The following is a 20,152-nucleotide window of genomic DNA, read 5'->3' as shown; positions in this document are numbered from 1 at the left end:
CTCGCTCGGCATATGGAGGAGTCGTGCTACTTTAACAAGATCCCCTGACTGGATTTGTCTCTGCATTTGTTAATCACAACACACAAGCCAGCAGGGCTGAATGACTCAGACAACATATGCAACAAGTAAACCGAGAGACAGGCAGGCTGGTGATTTTCTTCTATTTTTTGTTCCTTTTCTCTTTTTTTTTCCATGGTTTTACCAAATACAGCCAGATTTTGTGCAGCCAGTTTGCACAAAGCTGAACTGCATACGCAGGCTTTCTAAGTCCTCTCTCTGCTCCGTGTAGTAATAAATACAATATTGATGATTTATTTCCACCCTTGGCATCAGGACTGAACAGAGTTTGCAGCAGATCGTTACTCACTGCTTGACAGGAGCATTAAAATAAAGCCTTGACTATGTATGTTTGCTTAAAAAAGAAATAAATCCTATTTTATGGATTATAGAAAGCTGTCTACACTCCCACGTAAAAATAAAAAACAAAACAAAAATTTCACTCAATTATTCCAGCCAATTAAAGGAATCAGAAATATATATTAGATATTAACTCAGACTCTGCTAAAGGGAAACTTTTTTTCTCCCAGACTCTCAGTGTAATTCAGACGTTTTTGCATTTGATGAGATTAAACTGACTTGCAAAACGCAGAGGCTAGATATTTCAATTCTGTCAAATGCGAGTCTGTTGCTTCACTCACACACACACACACACACACACCTGCCACATCTCAGGAGAGGATGACCAAAGCCACCTGCAGGTTCCTGTCAGAGAGCTCCGAGTCCAACAGGCAGCAGCGTGTCGTTTATTTTCACATGAGATGGAAGCGGGGATGAACGCTCCAATCGAAGCGGATCTTTCGGGTGAAAGAAATGTTTTACCTCTCGGCTGCTGGATGGATCCATGCGCACAGGGAGGAGCGAGGGGGGGGACGCTGCAGATCCGGATCCTGGCGAGACTCCCCGGCTCACGCGGCAGCGACTCCCCACCACATCCCGGCCCCTCGGTGAAGCTCAAAGCGCCCTCACCTTAACAAAATCCAAGAGCAGCTTTAGATTCTGCCTCTCCTCCACCTCTCTTCACTCTCTCTCTCTTGCTGTTCGGCTCTCCTCCATCAGCTGTCCCCACCTCCTCATCACAGAGGAAGCTCAGTTACCATGGCGACGCGTGAGGCTGGAGCCCGATTGGCGACGGTTGTTGTGATGCAGCGGGTTTGGCGGCGCGGCCCCACCAGATTGATTGCCTTTTCAGCGGGGACGGTTGCGTAACGCCAAGCCAGAATCAGCAGAAACGATGGGATTTATTCTCAATGATTAAAAAAAAACAACAACAGCAGAGCTTCTGCTGTTTCACTTCAATCGCAGCACTTTAAAGGTTATTAATGAAGATATGTGAAAGGCTAGAGAAGATCTTTTATTATGAGTAGATTCTACTTTTATATCTTAAATCATAAAATCCACCTTTGGCATTTCCTTTGCAAAAGTATGTTAGTTAAGGAAGCTGCATAATGTGTTTTCCAGGCACATCGTGTCACTTAACTATGTTAACTTCAGCTGTTATTAAAAGAAATTTGACTACCTAAACTAACTCCTTGAAATTGGGTCACTGTCTCTTTAAGAAGTTCCTCCTCCTTGTGAAACTCCGCCTTCAGGAAGTCATCACAACATGGCCCCTCTATTGACCCTTTAATGACGTTTTTACCAGAGTTGCACTGAAAAGCAGCTCCTATAATGAAATCAGCAGATGCGCCGTTCCACCAGGTGTCTGCTAATTGTTACTGGCTAGTCTGAAGGAGCTGAGAGGGGAAGTCACAGGGAAGGGAAGGGCTGCTCTCTGAGGCAGAACAGAGCAAACCAGTTTTGAGGCTAAGCTGCATTTTAAAAGGTTTTCTCAGTTGAGGAGCTTTTTTAAAAAAAACCTCAATGTCACAACAAAGCAGAAGTTGTGTTGAGCTGACTGAGGAAACAGAAGTAAACACAACACATGGCCATTTTTGCTTCTTTGTCATTTCATACATTTGTCTTTTTTTGATTGTTTTGTAGCTGATTGGAGCGGAGCCGCCTAAAGCATAAGAGTGTTGTTTTCTAAAATTGACAGCAGTAATTTTGGGTTACTGAAAATTTTGCTCCAACTTCAATAGTTAGCCAGTAAGCTAAACTATTAGCTTTAAAGTAAATATTTGCCTTGGAAGCTACATTTGTAGCTAGCAAATGAACCCCTTAACAGTCAAGATGACACCGATGGCCTCATGGACTAATTGACTATGATGTAATAGTGACAGTTGAAGGGTTTTGATTTCAGCTTGCTTGCTAGCTACTTATTTAGCTAGTTAGCTAAATATTGAGCTTAAGGCTCAATATTTCTAAGACTGCTTCAAATAGACACCAATAGGGACAAGTAGACAGTGGATGGATGGAACTACGTTGAAGATGCAGAGTTTAAAGTGAAGAAAAATCGAATATACATTATATATTAATTATTAATCAGTATAAGACTCGTATAAGCCCTTTTAACCCTTTCAAATGTCGGTATTAACCGCTTACAGTTTCTTCCATGAGGCAGTAATAAAAGCAGTAATTAAAGCCTTGCCTCAGTTCTTTTTAAACTCATTAAAATGTTTGCTGACTGGGCCCTGAACCAGTCAGATGCCAACATCCTCGGTCTGCACCACCAGTCAAACCCTGGGTGCCGTCCTTCATCATGCCATCGTTTTTAGGTGCGACGGCAGCGGAGCGCTGCTTCAGAGCCGCGTGCAACCAAGTCACATCTGCAGGGCGTCGTGACCGCCCTGCCTTTCCTGCTGCGACTCTCAGCCACAGAATCTGAATGAGGCTGCCGAGATCACACATGGGGTCAGGTGCTCTCCCTCATAGGTGAACGTTGTTTCGGTCACAGGACCTTCCACATGCTGCAGAGTTTGATGTTTATGGACTGAGCAGGTATCAGAAGGAGTTTGCTGTTAACGCCAGAAACACCAGTCATTCTGTGAAATTTCAGATTCACAGATTTAAGATTTCTTGTCATATTACAGACAAGTTAACAGTTTTCTAAGTTCGGTTTCCCGTTGAAATCTTATAAGACTTAAATAAGGTATAATGTGACCGTTAAAGATGTGACAGCAGCACCACCAGCGACCCTGCAGGGAAGAGTGGGGATGACTGGATTGTAAATTGCACAGTAATAATAATAATAATAATAATAATAATAATAATAATAATAATAATAATAATTCTCTGCTCTCCATCCATTCTGTGCATGAAGTATGCTGATGTGTGCTAACCAAAAGGATGCAAGTCTAGTGTGAGCTCCATGACTCATGTCATTAATTATACCCGGCCTGCACGCCTCAGTGGGCTTTTGGTTAAAAATAGCCGTCAGTTTGTCTTTAACACAAGCTGAGGATGAAATTGTGCAAATTGAAATGACAAAAATTAAATGTCTTAATGGAAACACGCCAATTTCAGAAAAACTCACATTTTGTTTTTTATTGCGCAACACTGAAATGGAAGCACTTTTTTGCATCACACGAGTCACATGAGCAACAGCCGGATTTTACTACTGCTGAAAACAGCGAAGAGAGGAAGTAGTAGAAAGAAGATGGTTTGTTTCTGTGTTTATTAGTTGTTTTTTTTCCCGGGCTCCAGAGCTCTCACAGCATGGCACAGTTCGTAAAAAGTTGTGCCATTGAAAGTGTTGAATCCTTAGTTCCTCTGCAAAATGGCTGACTACAATTTCCCCCAAAACGCCACATAACTAGCACTTCCTATAGTGAGATTTGTCACTATAACATATGAATAAAACTCGTCTCGTGATATATCTCATGTAGTCATTTACAGCCGTAGCTACCATGTTGTTTTTTGGGGTTTTTTAACGACTTATTGCGTAAATTAGTTTATACACATGTGATTTTAATTTTAATTCTTACTTTATGGAAAACCGCGAAGTTGCGCTTTTCTCCGACATTAGCGGAATAAACTGTGTTTATTCTTTTATTAGCTACCTTCAAACGCTCATCGTAGACAAATATTTCAACACATTCTCACTTAACGGAAACGCAGCTAATGTTTTAAACAGACCTGAGGACATGTTGCAGCAGCCAGCCTCCCGGTCCTCCTCCGAGCAGCTGGTGTCCAGCTCTCACGGCGGGAAGCGACGTGTTCCCCGCCCGGCGCGCGCCCTGCCTTTATCTGAGCATCAGCAGACCGGCGCTAACAGAATCACTCCAAACGCCAGCAACAGCAACAACGTCTGCTGTTAATTTGTGATCTTGTCAAGCGCACCTTTCCTCACCAGGCTCTGCTGTTACTCATCATTCCGCCGCTCCGGCCCGCCGGACGCCCCCCTGTCCGCGGCTGTGATGCATTTATCGACGCCGCGCTGCAGCGGGTGTTCGATTACGGCCTCGCTGGAAAGCCGTATTTATATATTAAATCAATTCACTGTCGCACAGCAAGACAGGTCACAGGGGTTCAATGTAATTTTAGCTGCAGAGCTGGAAATTGCATTTCCTGTGAACCCGCTGCACTTAGACGCAACTTTGAGATTTTTTATTAAAAAAAACAAAACAGGGCGGAAAAGGTCAAAATTGAAATGGATCAGTAACAAGAGTGGCCATTAGAAATGAAATTCATCCAACAAATATGACCTCGCAAAAGTATTCATTTCCCTTGTATTTTTGTAATTGATTATTCTGACAATCAATTAGTCGGATAGAGAAATGTTCACTTTTTGTACATTTTTCATTTAACCACGTGAGCATTTTTTATACAATATTAAAAATATGTCAATGTCAAATTTATTTATATAGCACTTTAAAACAGGCATAGAACTGCACCAAAGTGCTGTACAAGAGTGACAACAACACAAATGAATAAAAACAAAGTATTAAACACTAGTTCAATTAAATGCCAAGGAATAAAAATGAGTTTAAGAAGCATTTTAAAATGATCCAGGCTGTGGGCAGATCTAATTTGGAAAGGTAGATTGTTCCATAGAGAAGGAGCAACAGCAGAAAAAGCCTGATCTCCTTTTCTCTTAAGTCGGGTCCGAGGAACTGTCAGTAAAAGCTGATTATTACAACGTAGGGTTCTGGACACGGACTGAAATTTTAAAAGTTCCAGAAGATAAGGGGGAGCTAATCCATTTAAAGCTTTATAAGTTAAAAAGAGAATCTTAAAATATATTCGATAAAAAACAGGCAGCTAATGTAAAGAGGCCAGTATGGGCCTTATATGGTACGTTAAAAGATGCAATTAAACAAACAATAAAGCAACCTTTTATTGTCTAAAATGCAATAACTGCTTTCCTGTAGTGAACACTTGATTATTTGTATCAAAGGATGCATCTGCAACTAAAATATACTTCTAACATCGACATGTGTCTAGCTCGGCCCTTTCTGTTTGACCCAACATCAAATCAGCGTAACGATGATCTGGTGACTATTATTTAGATCAACTAATTAATAATTGAATAGCAAAATGTGATAGGAGATTTTTATTTTGTACAGAAGCTAAAACTGCCATTTGATTTCAGGGTAGAACATATTTACAGACAAAGAAAGTTCTTTTTTTAATCTTAAATGCAAAATGTATATGTTTTGTACAGTTTTGGCTTAATTATTGCTCCGTATATGTTGTGCTTTCAAGCAAATGGGCCTTTTCTGAGTCTGCATGCTCTAGTTAATGATTAATCGATTGCTAAATTCGTTGACAATTGTTACAATAAATCAATTCATCATGATTAATCCGATTAAACGTTGCCTCCCTAATGAACACATCTTCAGGTAACAGCTGCTCTCTTCCATTCAGACAGACAAGAAGAAAGTCAATCATCAGGATTATACATGTTACAGCTGAAGCACATTGATGTCAGTTTGACACGGCTGTGAAAAACTTTTTCAGATAATCAAAAAAATGTCCAAATCAGATAAAGAGTTAACACAACGAGCTGCTTTCAATACTGATTTCTATTATCAAGGGGAAGATTTAAAAGATTTCCAAACAGACGTGGCTCTATGAAATCATCTCAAATCGTGTTCAACTTTCCAGAGATTGATCCTAATGACAGTCGAAGTCGGCACCGGCTCACACGTGACCTCTGACCCGCCCTGCGGTCTGGAACAGCTGGCCTAAACTAAATAATTAGGAGGTAAAAATAAGTCTGAGCAGAGCAGCTGCAGCTAAAACACAGTCCCTATGTAACCTCGGGGAGAATCCTCCTGCAGGTCGGAGGTCGGCGTAAGTTAAAAAAAGAAAAAGAAAAACGGCTCGGAGCTACGGGTGTGAGACGATCCCACTGACCTCAAGTTCATCTCCTGCACCGACCGCCGTCCTTCAGCCCAGCTCAGACTGGAAACGCTGGTTTCTATGTCAGCGATCTAGCTGAGACAGAAACCAGCTGCATGACTTCAGAGCACAAGAAAACGTCTGTTTGAGAAAAGCTGCCAAAAAAAGAACAGAAAAGCAGAAGATAAGTTTTGAAATAACTTCCTTCCTCAAACAATCAAAAGAGCGAGAATTGTAGTTTGCACGGTACATATTAGGAGATGTGTTGTGATTTGAGTCTGACCCCAGCTGAGTGGACACCATGGATGTTCACCTACAGATAATGTGACCATCCGACCCGGTCAACACGTCACAACATGGGAGGAAGCTTTAAAAAAAATAAATAAATCTAGGCAGCAAATGAGGAGCGTGGTCCTGACGTGACGGCCCGGTGATGAGAGAGAAGGCGCTAATTTTAGCTCGGTGGGGAGAGGATGGGGGCAGGAGGTTGGAGCTGCCTGTGACGGTTCGACTGTATTGCTTCACTGTATTTTGGCAAATGACGGCGATGCATCACTGTCTGCGGAGGGAGGGGGAGGCTGATCGGTGTTGTCGCCGCCCTCTTGGGCCTCTTGGGTTGTTGCGCTAAAATGTTCCTAACGTGTGAAAGTCACCGGAATTAGAACAACAGCAGACGGCTACTATACACAGGCACTGAAGAAACATCTGTTTGCGACTCGGAGAGTTTACCTGCTACATGCCTACATTTCTCATCAAGCAGGTTATCTAGGAAAACGAATACATTTTTATGCGTTTTGGCCTTTCATCTGCACAAAAGCCTTGTTTAATATCCGTAAAAACGATTATTTGGGGGAAAATGCAACAATTTGGGAAAGCTCTGTATTTGTGTTTGCGTGTGTACAGGCGAAAAAAGAGATTCCAGGTCCTGCTCATTATGCATCGGTGTGCGACAAAAATCCCCATACTTGCTTTAACATGACAACCAATCAGCATCGACTTGTGTTTAGTCAACTTTATATTCCAATACACTATTTAAACACAGCTCAACCTCCTGGCGCCAAGTTTATTTCCTTACAGGAAGTTGTAGTTGTTTTTGAAGCGATCTGATTGGCCGACACAGGTGTCAGCTTTGCACTACACTGCCCCCTGTGGGTTTGGCATGTGTGTACAACATTACTGTCTTAAAGAATGTGACGGAGATACTTGGGTTTTTTTATAAAGACTCGGCTACATGTGTACAAGGCCTTATTTGGATTTAGGCTCTGACTTTGACATTCTAACACAAGCGTAGGAATAGATTACTATTTATGTCCTGGTTTTTGGCTTTAATTGAAACAGTTTACTTCATCTTTTGTAAATGAAATCAATACTTCATTGTTTCTACATTTGTAGAAGCCGAAATGTAACTGTTTCAATGGCCAGATGGCCTGAATCCTTGAGATCTGACGATGAGCTAAAGCTCCACTAAAATAATGGATAAAGTTTAGGTGTTTTCATTTAGCCTGTTTTTACCTTATATCCAGTCTCTAGCCAGAACTCCTTTATGAGAGTTTCAAACTCCAGGAAACTGTCTGCAAATGATGATGATGACTCATCCACACACCGGGGCTAACTTTGAAACCAAAAATATTTCAAACTTGAACGCGGATGATGCAAAAACGGCATTTATTGTCAGGAGGAGGAGGTCATTATCCAAAGAGAGATGCTGCCAGAATGTGCAGAACTTCGTTTTCCCTCCAGCCTGTGTTGGCTGCTGCCTGCAGACAGCCAACACAGATGCAAACTCTTAGTTTCCATCTGTGCAACATCAGAATGTTTATGTGCAGAACTAAAAGAGTGCTACCTTTTAAAAACTAAATTGTAAACCGTCTGAATTTATACACAGATCGCTGTTATGATCTGGAAAAAAAAAATAACAAAAGAAAAACTTGTAGAGCATCCTGAATCAAATAGTCAAATAAAAAACAAATCTGAAAACGTTTCTTTCCTGGATCTTAGCAACAACATTTGGTAGAACAAGTCATATTTCACATAGCATGCCTTCAAATTCTACATAACAACTATATATTTTAACTTAAAGACCTCTAGGACCATATCTAGTGGTCAAGTTTGGTGACTGAAATGCAAAAGCTTCAAGAAAATTGTTAAAAGAAAAAAGTGGGGGAGATATGTAGGAATATAGTCTTTCTTATATTTGGCAACAATATATCCCAATTCCACATTCTCTTGATATCCTGAAGCATAAACTCTCATTCATTGATTTTTTAAAATGTATTTATTTATTTCCAGAATCAATTCTTGCGATGGTTTCATATTCTGTACCTAGACAGATCTGTACGCCTGGCCAAGTCACAAAAACAACTGTACACTGGGTTAATTTTATGCACCAGCACAGGACATACAGCTCAGGCAACAATAAATGAGATCATGAAAAATTAATGCAGGTGGGAGCAAACAAAAACAAGATGAAACGGCTCAGAGGAGTGAAGCGAGCAGGACACAAAGCAGAGCATGTGCAGCAGAAAGGAGGAAACTGATTCAAAACGATTAGTGCAAGGGAGTCAAAATCGCATTATCAGAGGTAAAACCAATTATTTAAGGTTAATGTTTGCTTCATTCAAATGGGAAAAAAAATTGCTTTCTGATTGTAACGTTGAGCTGCATTAATGGTTCGTCAAAAGCGACAAGATGTTAAGTTCCATCTAGCACAGCTGGCTGACGCGCGAAAAACTACCCAGAATACCAACTGGAGCAACGACAAGTTAGCTCATAAAACACAGGAACGACTGGAAACACCAAAGAAGAAGAGCAAGCCGACGAACTGAACGTTGCCATTAGTGAAATACAGAGCCGGAAACAGGAGGCAGGATGCTACTGTTAATTCACCACGGCGATTCGAAGCCCCGGAGATAAAGAAGCTCCGCCCCTTCACCCAGCACCATTAGCGCTTGGCCCGGGTCCAGACCGGAGAGCCTGGCTAATATACAGCTTTTCTCAGCCAGAGTGGTTTGGGAGAGCCACAGCACTGACTCCAGCTCCCTTCAGCCACAGTCACTTAGCACAGAGATTAGCATCCATCTTGACAGCCAAGCATCGCTCATGTTTGCCATGTGTGGCTATAAAAAGACCGAGTGTCTTCAGGTAGACAGCATGCTAGAAAAAACACCTAAAAGACAGAATGTCACAATGAATCACATGATAAATTAAAACAAACTCAATCATTGCCATTGCCAGGATTTTTAGCTTATCTTTTCTTTTTCTCTCCTTCCACCAAAAGCTGGATGCTAAATGTCTTCTGTTTGGTGCTTTAATCTCAACTATATACAAAGTTGTCCTTCTTTTTGAAGGACAACTTTGTTCGCAGAGACTTCATAATTCCTTTTATTTATTGTTTAGTTTATTTATTTTGGATATTTAAGAAGCCTTCCAGTTCCAGTGCAGGCTTTCCACTTGAAAACTCGCTAAGCCTGGTGGTCGGGGCACCGAACACAGGGCGTGTTTTTGTATTAGAAGGTGTTAAGTAGACAAGAAATGTAAAAATATTACTGGTTAATTATATGTTATGGGAAGACATTGCCAGTGAAATAATATTTAAACCCACAACTAGTCTTAAGTCAGAAAACACAATCAAAATGAACATCAAGTATTTGCACTTCTGTTTAATCCAAATTAAGTCAGCGGCTCCATCAGGCCCCCCAGGCCTCCAGGGGCCCATAATTGCTAATATTTTAACACAGATATCTATATATATATATATATATATCTATATATATATATATATATATATATATATATATATATATATATATATATATATATATATATATATACATGGGTGCCATATATATGACGGTAAAAGTTAAGACAATTCCAAGTATACATATACATGTATACATATATATACATGTATATATATATGTATATATATATATACATATACATATATATACATATGTATATATATGTATATATGTATATTATTATATATATACATATATACATATTATATTTTATTATATTTTTTAATATAAATATATATATCTATAGACATATGTATATTTATTTATTTATTTATATATATAGAAAGATAGATAGATATACAGTACAGACCAAACAGTTTTGTCCAAACTTTTGGTCTGTACTGTATATCTCTATATATAGATATATAGAGATATATGTATAGATCTATAGACATAGATCTATATATACATATATGTACTGTATATCTCTATATATAGATATATATAGATATATGTATAGATCTATAGACATAGATCTATATATACATATATGTCTATATAGCTAGATCTATCTATCTATCTATCTACCAATTGATAGATATATTGACAAACAGGTTTAGATAAAATTTTCCCAATTTGTACAGGTTTAGACTTCTAAAAGGTTCTCTTTGTTCCATATTTACATTTTCTTTTTCTAAATCTTCCCTTAATTAATTAATGTGGTTGTCTTATTTTCTGTTTAGAATTACAAATGAAAATCTTAGAATGGATAAACATGAGCACTGATGTCCCTCTTTTTAATATTATCTAAAATCTCCAATTAACAGTAGCTCTTTTTCCAATTCCCAATCACTCAACCCACATCTGCCCCCACCCTGTTGACTTCCTGTTTGGTCTTTGATCCGAGAGTACTCTCCTCAACAGATCTTTCTGGTATTTCAGTTTAGCCCTTAATTTTCGATTTATGTCAAACATCTCATCCAATTGTCTCATTAAGTGTTTCTCCAGTTCGATACTTCCCAGTATTGGTTCCTTAGATGTGGCCTGACACGTACATTCTGCCTGACTTGTGGAAATCTCAATGTCTTTGGAATAGCACTGCTTTTCCAAAGAAGCCACCTGTTCACTGTATTTTGCTGAAACTGAAACATCTTGCCCTTTGACATGTTCAGCGAAAAAATTTAAGTCAATGCGAGGTTCTGTTTCAGGGAACACTTTCCAAAATGCCTTCTTCGCTCTGCTGGGCAAAACTGCCTGATAACTTGGTTTTTCCGGCAGGAGAGAGTTATTGGTGTCACTATTTTCTGTCAAAAATGTTAGATCTATGGAAGCGTTTGACTCAGGGAAAGATTTCCATAATAGTGGCTTCTTCTTCGATGTCTGTTTCTCCCCTTTTTGATCTGATTTCTTCTGTGATTTGGATCTTTTTTCGGTGACCAGCGCCGTTGTAGAAATCACCGGTTCTTCTGTACAAGATTCCTTTTTCAAGGAATCTTTCTGATCAACATTTACTTTAAGCAGAGCAGAGTCTTGCTTATTAACATTTTTGGCAAAAGACTTAAAGGACTCTTCCTTGTCTGGTACATCAATCGTCTCTTGAAGTACAGAGATTGATGCTTTTTCTGTATCTGGTGAAACGTCTTCCATTGCCGTACTTTTATCGGAAACACTTAGATCAGTGGGGGCATGTTTCGCCAACCAGATATGAAACGGTATCTTCTTCTTCTTCCTAATGCGCCTGGTTGTTGTTGGTTTTTCCTCCCCTTGCTGATCCAGTGTCTCCTGTGCTTTGGAGATGAACTCCTGTTCAGTGACCGGTGGTGTTTTCCCTTCTTCAGGCAGAGAAGAGTCTTGCTCATTAACATTTTCAGTGAAAGTCTTAAAGGACTCTTCCATGTCTGGTACATCAATCGTCTCTTGCAGTACAGAGATTGATGCTTTTTCCGTATCTGGTGAAACGTCTTCCATTGCCGTACTTTTATTTGTAACACTAAGATCAGTGGGGGCATGTTTTGCCAACCAGATATGAAACGGCATCTTCTTCTTCTTATTGCGCCTGGTTTTTGGTGGCTGTTCCTTAGACTTACACGGCTGTTCCTTCTCTGCTGTATCAACTGTCTCCTGCACTCTAGCGATAGACTGTTCTTCACTGCCCAGTGAATCCTTCTGGTTTTCAATATTTCCTACAGAAACGGGGACGTGTTCCTCCAACCAGGTTTTAAATGGTACCTGGTTCTCATTGGACTCTCTTTCAGATGTCGATCTTTCCCCTTGTTCATCCACCGTCTCCTGAGCTTCGGCAATCGTTTCTTTTTCGATCACCAGTGAAGCATCCTGCTGCTGGATATTTTCAGAAGAACTCTTTAGCTCCTCAGGTGCGTACAGCTCCCACCAGACTGCAAACGATACCTTCTTCTTTTTCCGCTTGAGTGGCTTGGGTGGCTGTGATTCCCTTTCGACGATGTTATCAAATGAAACTTCTTCGTCTCTTGGTTGGTTTGACTGCATTGTAACCTTCCAAGATAAATCAATTCTCTATAAACTCAGTAAAGATTTTACGTTAAGTGTGATGTCAATTTCAAAAGAAATATTCACCAAACAAAGCTGAAAATCCTACTGTGATCTGCGCAATAAATTCTCCAGAGAAACGTGTCTACAATGGCTGCTAAAAGGTTGTGATGAAACTAGATGGATGTGAGGAGCTAATATAGTCGCTGGTGATGTCAGAATTCTGCTTTTGGAGTCATGTTGTGATGTCACATTGTGATGTCACAGCTTTGTTTGATATTCAGAGCGGGATTGTCTGATGGAGTTTTTATTAACATGGCTGATGCGGTGTAACCTGACTGCAGTAAGCGTCAGTGGGTTTTTAAACTCTCACTGGTTGCCATAGTTACCCACCATTAACTTGTTGTTTTGACGTTGTTAAGCGTGTTGTCAGCGTAGCCAGCCTATAACTATAACTGTTCAAAACTGAGTGATAAAATAGGTTATGCTACCCAGGAGCACCATACAGGGGGGCAAAGTTAGGACAATGTTTAAATGTTTAATTTAATTCCAATAAAAACCTGTTTCCTCTGTCTGATACTGTTTTATTCTTACAAACACCTTTGTATTTAAAATATTTTTAACAGGTAGGATATACTAGTAAAAGGATTAGTGCATACATCTACAGCTTTTCATTTTAAACGGGTAGAATATTCAGATAAAGGAAGAGATCTTCTTGTGGTTTCGTCATGTATATAAATAGTTCCAATGCTAAGCTAAGCAAAACTCCTAAGCTTCCACTTCAGTCCCGTCAATCAAATAATGTTATCCAATATATTTAACATTAACACCACCTAAAATATAGTTTTCTGTTTGTAAACATGATGGTAGCAGTTTTGGCCCTGACAGATAGACTAAGCTATCTATCCATCCTACGGTAGGAAAATCTGATGAGGAAGCACTGATAGTCAGAACACCAGCTTTAAATGCAGAAACTATAAACCTATCTCCTATAAACGTATCTCTTAGGAATAAATCTGCTCCGCCAGTGAAACGCTCAGAGCAACAAAGACTCTTGCAATCTGGCTTAAAAAAAAGATTTTATCATTATTATTATTATTATTATTATTATTATTATTATTATTATTATTATTTTCCTAATAACATAAACAATAGCCCCACTGCCAGGCTTAGCCTGGCAGTGGGGCTAGTAAAGCATGGCGGGCCGCCAGGCCTATAAAACATTGGGGGAAACCCTGCAGTGTTAAATGTTCATTAGAATTTAAAGCTTATTGACCCTTGAGAATCTGTTCTTGCATTATTATTATGCCATTATCATTGTATTACTTAAAAACAGTCTCAAAACAACAATACTATCGTTAATCTCAATAACTTCTGGGACAATTTATTGTCCAGCAAAATCTGTTATTGTGACAGGCGTAGAGCGATCGCCTCAATAAAGAAAGTCTTCACAATATTCTTAGCCTTCACTCAAATAGTCAAATGGGATTTAGTTTTGTCATTTGAACACTAAATTCAACAAACTCGGTGATATGGTGGAGTGTGCGGGTGCCACATTCGGTGTGCAAACCCCATGATATATAACGGCACAGGTTATGTCATCAAACAGCAAAGATAACAAGAGTGAAAGCCGCCAAACTTAAAACTACATCTTGATTTGATCATAGTTTCGACATGGATTCGTTCATTCCACTTGAATGCCTCGTGGAGATGTTTGAGCCCGGCTCTGAAAGCTCTGCCTCATTCACTCCTCTCAAATCAGTGATCGGCTGAATATTTAATGGTGACACAGCGCCTCGTTGCATCCCAACAAAGCTGTGGGGCTGTTAATTAGAGTAAGTGCTCAGGCTGTGCGCTGGAAATGTGGCCAGACGGGACAGCTTTCAAGTCACAGAGCAACCCTGACCGTCCACCTACCAGACACTCAGCCCTCATCCAAACACATCTTTCACAATAATAACTAACTTTAGGTTGTACATTAAAGTTTTCATACTGAATGTAGCGACTACATGTTAGTCAGGATAAAAGTGACAGGTTACATGCATATGATACCATTTAAGCTAACCTTCACATACACTAGTGTTTGCGTATTACATGGAGTGTGCTACTGGAGATCAACCTGCAAACCACAACATTCTAGCTAATTTTGGCTTTAATACTAAGTCAATGTTAGTGAACATGCTAGTGATAGCTTAAGCATGCATGGCAGTGATGAAGCTGACCGTGGTGTGTTAGCTGAGTGTAGTGTATATACTGCTATTTACATTCTGGGAGGAATGAGTCAGTATGATAGTCATATTCCTCACGCTAATAGCTAATTTTGATATAAAGGCTACAGTTAGTCTAACAAATGGAAAAAGACAATGTGAGTCAACATGCTAGTAATACCACACATGCCATTTATAGCAGTGTAGCTGACCTTAGCATTTTAGCTCATTTTAACATATTAATGCCTGCACACTAAATGGAGTAAGTCAATGACAGCCCACAAGCTGTGGACAACACTTTAGCTAACTTTAGCATTTTAGCTAATTCTGCACATTTTCAGGAGATGCAACAAACACAAATAAAAACTATCTGTTATTTCAAGCTGCTTAGGCTTTGATACTTAAACCTGGCTTAAACAGGAACCTCCAACAACTGAGGACTGGATTAATGCAGTGAAAGAGATTTATGTATTGGAGAGACTGTCTTTTTCCATTAGTGTGCAGAGGGACACTTTCTACAAGATATGGTCAAGGTGGACAGAATATGTCAAACCTGCTATGTCTGACTTTTTGTAAACCTTGCTATTATTCAGATTGATCTTTTGATTTGATATGTGATGTCAATGAATGTTGGTACTCAGGCTACTCCGCCACTCCCATTTAAACTCTGGTTGGGGTTTGTTGGTTTTGCTTTGTCTTTTTGTTGTTGTTGTTTTGTTTGTTTGTTTTTCTCTCAAGGAAAAAAGTGTGAAAACTGAGAGAGTGTAAAAATGAGAACAAAATCAATATAATCATATCATTGTAATATAATGAGCTTTCTCAATAAAAATGTTAATTTAAAAAAAAACTGAATATCGGCTCAAAAAGCTCAATTTTGTATCCTGAGGAATTGTATCAAACGGTTTTTATCTAACAGTTCATCCTTTCTATTACACAAGGAAAACTCCAGCTAGTTTAGGGGAAACTACCACTGTTATTCCACAGGAGAAACTATCTGTTAGTTTACATCCTACACAGGTTTAAAACAAAAAAAGAAAAACAGGCAGCAAAAAGACCGGTGGGTTATTTGCAGGCTGTGAAAACGGAGGCGACTGCAGCAGCAGACTGAGAGACATGAATAGACAGAGTCGCTCATTCGCATCCAACCTCACCCACCACTCAGTCCTGACTGTGGGCTGGAATCCCTCTGTTTACGCTGCTAAAAATAGATTTCACACACTGAGATGACGTGGCTTCTCGTGATGAGCCGCCCCCCACAACCTCCTACCCATCATGCCCTCTTCCCAGTTATCGGTATGCAGCTCTCAGCCGCCCTACATGCCAACTCTCCTCAGATCCATAGATCTAAAAGAGAGAGAGATGGATGGATATATAAAAAAGGAAAGTTAATCAATATTATGACTCATTCTTTCTGTGGCAACCACTTCCTGACAGCATTCATTGAAGCAAACCAAATCATTTCAGCTCAATAATCAGCTCCATCGTCTATCACTCTGTATTGCACATCTGTGTGACTCCTTCATGCAAAAGAGATGAGAATACGCCACTTCTCAAACCGTTTGACTGAACAAGAGAACAACAGCTTCAGCCGGGTTACGTCTTATGCATTTGCCTTGCACTACATCGTGTACACAAAAATGAGCATAAGTACCGATGACTCATCCTGCACACCAGGGCCTACACTACCGGCAATTCCAATGGGAAAAGGACCGAGTTCCTCGTCTGGTCTTTTTTTGAGAGAGTGAAAAGAAATAAAGGACGTGTCTCGTTTTTCCAGAGGTAGTTTGGATGGGATTCTCCCAGGCTGTCAGGGAGAAGCCCTGGTATTACAGCTACAGATGATGTAGAGGAAAAGGGCGTGGTTCATACCATCTTTGAATAGTCTAGACTCATTCAGGAGCTTAACTTGTACAAGAATAAGAGTGGTGAGCAACGAGACATGGTGAGCAATTACAGCTGCCTAAGGCTATGGCATTGAATACAATGCCATAGCCTTACATCTTGGATGGAGGCGTCTGTCGGTCATTTTCAGATCTCTCCAGAGCCGTTCAAGCAGATTCAAGTCTGGACTTAGGCTTGGCCACTCCTTTGAGATCTCATGCTATGAGTGTTGGGTTGTTGTCTTGCTGACAAATTAACCGTTGACCCAGTCAGAGGTCAAGGTGTTCTGGAGCAGGTTTTTTTATCTTCGTACAGTGACTAGTCTGTTAGTGTCTGCTGCGGCAAAACATCCGCATAGCACGATGCTGTCACCACTATAGGGATAGTAATGACCTGGTGATGAGTTGTGGCTGGTTTTCTTCAAACAAAACACCAGGCCTTCACATCAAAGAGTTCACTCTTTGTCTCATCAGACCATAGAATCTGGTCCTGGTCTGAGAGTCCTTCAGGTACGTTTTGGTACAGACGGGGTGCCATTAGCCTTTAATTAAGGAGTGGCTTTAGTCTGGCTGGCCTATCATCCAGGCCAGGCGATTGGCTGGCTGTCCTTCTGGAAGGTTCTCCTCTCTCTCCAGAGGAATGATGGAGCTCTGACAGAGAGATCATTGGATTCTTGGTCATCTCCCTGATTAAGGCCCTTCCCTCCAGATCCTTCGGTTCAGACGGCTGGCCAGCTCCAGGAAGAGTCCTGCTGGTTTCAAACTTCTTCCACTGACCAATGATGAAGGCCACTGAACTCACTGGGGCCTTCAGAGCAGCAGAAACTTTTCTGGAGCCTTTCCCAAATGTGTGCCTCGAAACAATCCAGTCCCAGAAGTCCACAGAAAAATCCCTTGATGTTCTGCTAATCTGCATTGCCAGCTATATAGACAGGTGTGTGCTTTTCCAAATCAAGTCCAATCAGCTGAATTTACCACAGGTGGACTCCAGCTTGGAAAAAAATGCTCAACCTAAAAAGCAACATTTTTAAAATACAACTATTTATTACAAACACTGACATTAAGGCGGAATTATTCTGTTCTTCATCCACTTCCATTGGCTTGTCTGTTTCACTATCTACAGGGTTAATCTTCTGCTCAACAGTTCATAGACCACAAGACTAGAAAGGTTCCCTTGCGGTCTATGAACCATCTACAAATTGCTGTGATTCCTAGCACTTTGCTGGTCTTTATGGCTTTCCAAGTATTGTGCATGTTTCCTGGAAAATTTTGGCTTCTCCGAAGCGTCTTCCTGAATAAGTTAAGAGGCGGTGTCGGATTACACAAACAGCTTCTGCTGCATTTTCACCTTTAGATTCTAGTAGCTTTAATGGCAGGAGTGTGCAAGAGTCAGATGAAGCAACATGTTTCTAAGCAGTGAGTAAAACAGAAAAACATTTCTATGATTTATTTATTAAGTAAATGTTTTATAACGTAGTTGCATAATAAATGCATCCGGGAAGCAAACACAGTGCATCCTAAAATTAATTAATTTCTTTTCTCTTTTTTTTTTTTCTGAAACATTTCAAACCCTTTGGTATGAAATTGAGCTCAGATGGATCCTGTTTCCACCGCACCGTGAAGTCAAATGAAGACTTTAGAAACTAGATTGCGCCAAGGCTCAAATCTGGGGGAAAGACGCAGAAACACTGAAGAGTTGAACATCCAAAAGAGCAAACATGGTCTTTACTATTAATAGTTAGTAAAGGTTTTAAATCACTAGAACCCTCCCTAGATCAGGATGCTAGACCAAATTCTGCGTCTTGGCCAAAGAAGTGACAAAGAACCGAATACTCACTAAGGTGGAGCTCCAACGTTCTCCTCTGGAGACAGAAGCAACTTGAAGGCTAACAATAACTAATGTAGTCCAACTACCAGACCGTTTTGGTAGAATGGCCAGATGGATCTCATAGTCTACTTGAATTTTGCAGAAACACATCTCAGAAAAGGATCCCCAACTCCTGTCCTGCAACCGTTATGTGCATCGTCAAATGACTGAGGTATCTCCTCAACATGTCTTTACACTTTGCACAGGCCTAGTGATTAATTATTCATTCTATTCAAATGTGCCGACACACTGATTCATCTAAAACGTTGCAGAAGAAGAGCTGCAACATTTTAGGGGTGCCGGAATAGCAGTTTGCCCAGGGCGACAAACGGGCTAAGACCGCCTCTGATGGTGGCACTAGTGAAAAACACCCATTAGCTGATGATACAGTTTGACTAATTTTTCCAACACTATGACCCAGAGCACACAGAAAGATAACAAACGAGTAGCTTCAGGAGCAGTGTGAACATCTTTCGGTGGTCCAATCAGAGCCCAGACTTAAATTCAAGTGATCATCCATGGAGAGACCTAAAAGTGGCTGTCGACTGGACAGACAACGGCATTCAACCACAGAAATACATCATTTTTCTAGTGGCTCTCACAACTCTACACATCTCAGTTAGAACTTTAGTTTTCCCACAATTACAACAAATTCAGGCCAGATTAAAGCATTTAATCTTTTAATGTGATATATACCCTGCACTATTCAGCTGGGGGCGGGGTTTTTTAAATGGTTCAGAAGAAGCATTACAGATCCAGACACCTGAGTAACCTATTATGACCAAAAAACATCCTCAACCACTAAAATAAAATCTTCAAACTTGCACACAAAAGCCCCCAAAGAGGCGTTGAAACATCTCCTTATATTCCCTCAGTAACAGATCCGCAGCAGTGCAGTCATCTGCAGCTGCTGGTCAGCCAGATTTCTGAACTCTCCACCGGTCAGCTGCTTTGTTGTACTCACCATGTGACCAACGCTGCCACAAATAAACGCCTAACCACTGAACAGCAGCGTCCGCATTATGCTCCTAATCAAAGAGAGACAGCAGAGGTTGATTAGCAGTGAAAAGGGCTGTGTTAAAGTAAGACCACCAACCTACAGGAAGCTCCTCAGCGCTCAGCCGGTCACGTCGAAGAGGACCAACCTGCTGCCAGGTGATGTTTGTATCCAACAGTGGAAGTTGCGCATCCTGCCGCTGCCGCCTCCCCGCAGCGTTCGGTCCCCCCGGTTGGTGTCCGCCAGTCGGAGGCCTCGTCGCGGCCTCACCGCCTCCTCCACCGCGGCGCACAGCTGCTTTGTCCGGGTCTCCGCCTCGGCGCTGCGCCCTAAGAACCGGCCGAAGATAACAACCTGATGTTTACACCGTCACAGCAAAACGCAGGATCTGCTCTTCGTGTGAGAAGGGAAGAGCGCCCCCTGCTGACACACGGGCGCATGTTTGTGAAGCCATCCTGCAGTGTAAAAACATTCTGTACAAAAAAAATCAGCTCTTTCATTTAATATACAGTAATATTAGCCAATATAATAAAAATAATAAATATACTACTAGATTAACAGCTGGCCTAAATAACTATTGTGAAGAAAAAAAAATTGTTTTCAAATGAATATATTAAAAATGTTTGTCAGCGCAGGTACTATATTTAGAAATGTTTGTTTTTAAGAAATAC

General features: G+C 40.6%; 1 protein-coding gene across 6 annotated transcripts in view; it reads right to left on the bottom strand.

The window, feature by feature from the left end:
- The window catches only part of LOC122819735 (membrane-associated phosphatidylinositol transfer protein 2-like), a 65,183-nt gene extending 45,300 nt beyond the window's left edge, over positions 1–19,883 (bottom strand). The window contains exon 1 of one of the 6 annotated variants that reach the window (XM_044096716.1): positions 19,581–19,883. The gene's annotated coding sequence lies outside the window, so the exon portion shown is untranslated. Of the gene's footprint in view, positions 1–879; positions 1,297–4,074; positions 4,178–6,297; positions 6,438–19,580 lie in introns of those variants that run through there. The other 5 variants (XM_044096710.1, XM_044096714.1, XM_044096712.1 and 2 more) reach the window with 5 other exon arrangements.
- Between the last annotated feature and the right edge of the window lie 269 nt (positions 19,884–20,152).

The sequence above is a fragment of the Gambusia affinis genome, linkage group LG17 (genome assembly GCF_019740435.1).
Source record: "Gambusia affinis linkage group LG17, SWU_Gaff_1.0, whole genome shotgun sequence".
In the NCBI taxonomy this organism is placed as follows: domain Eukaryota; kingdom Metazoa; phylum Chordata; class Actinopteri; order Cyprinodontiformes; family Poeciliidae; genus Gambusia; species Gambusia affinis.
The sequence above is the reverse complement of the archived record's forward strand: the minus strand, read 5'-3'. Positions and strand labels throughout refer to the sequence as shown.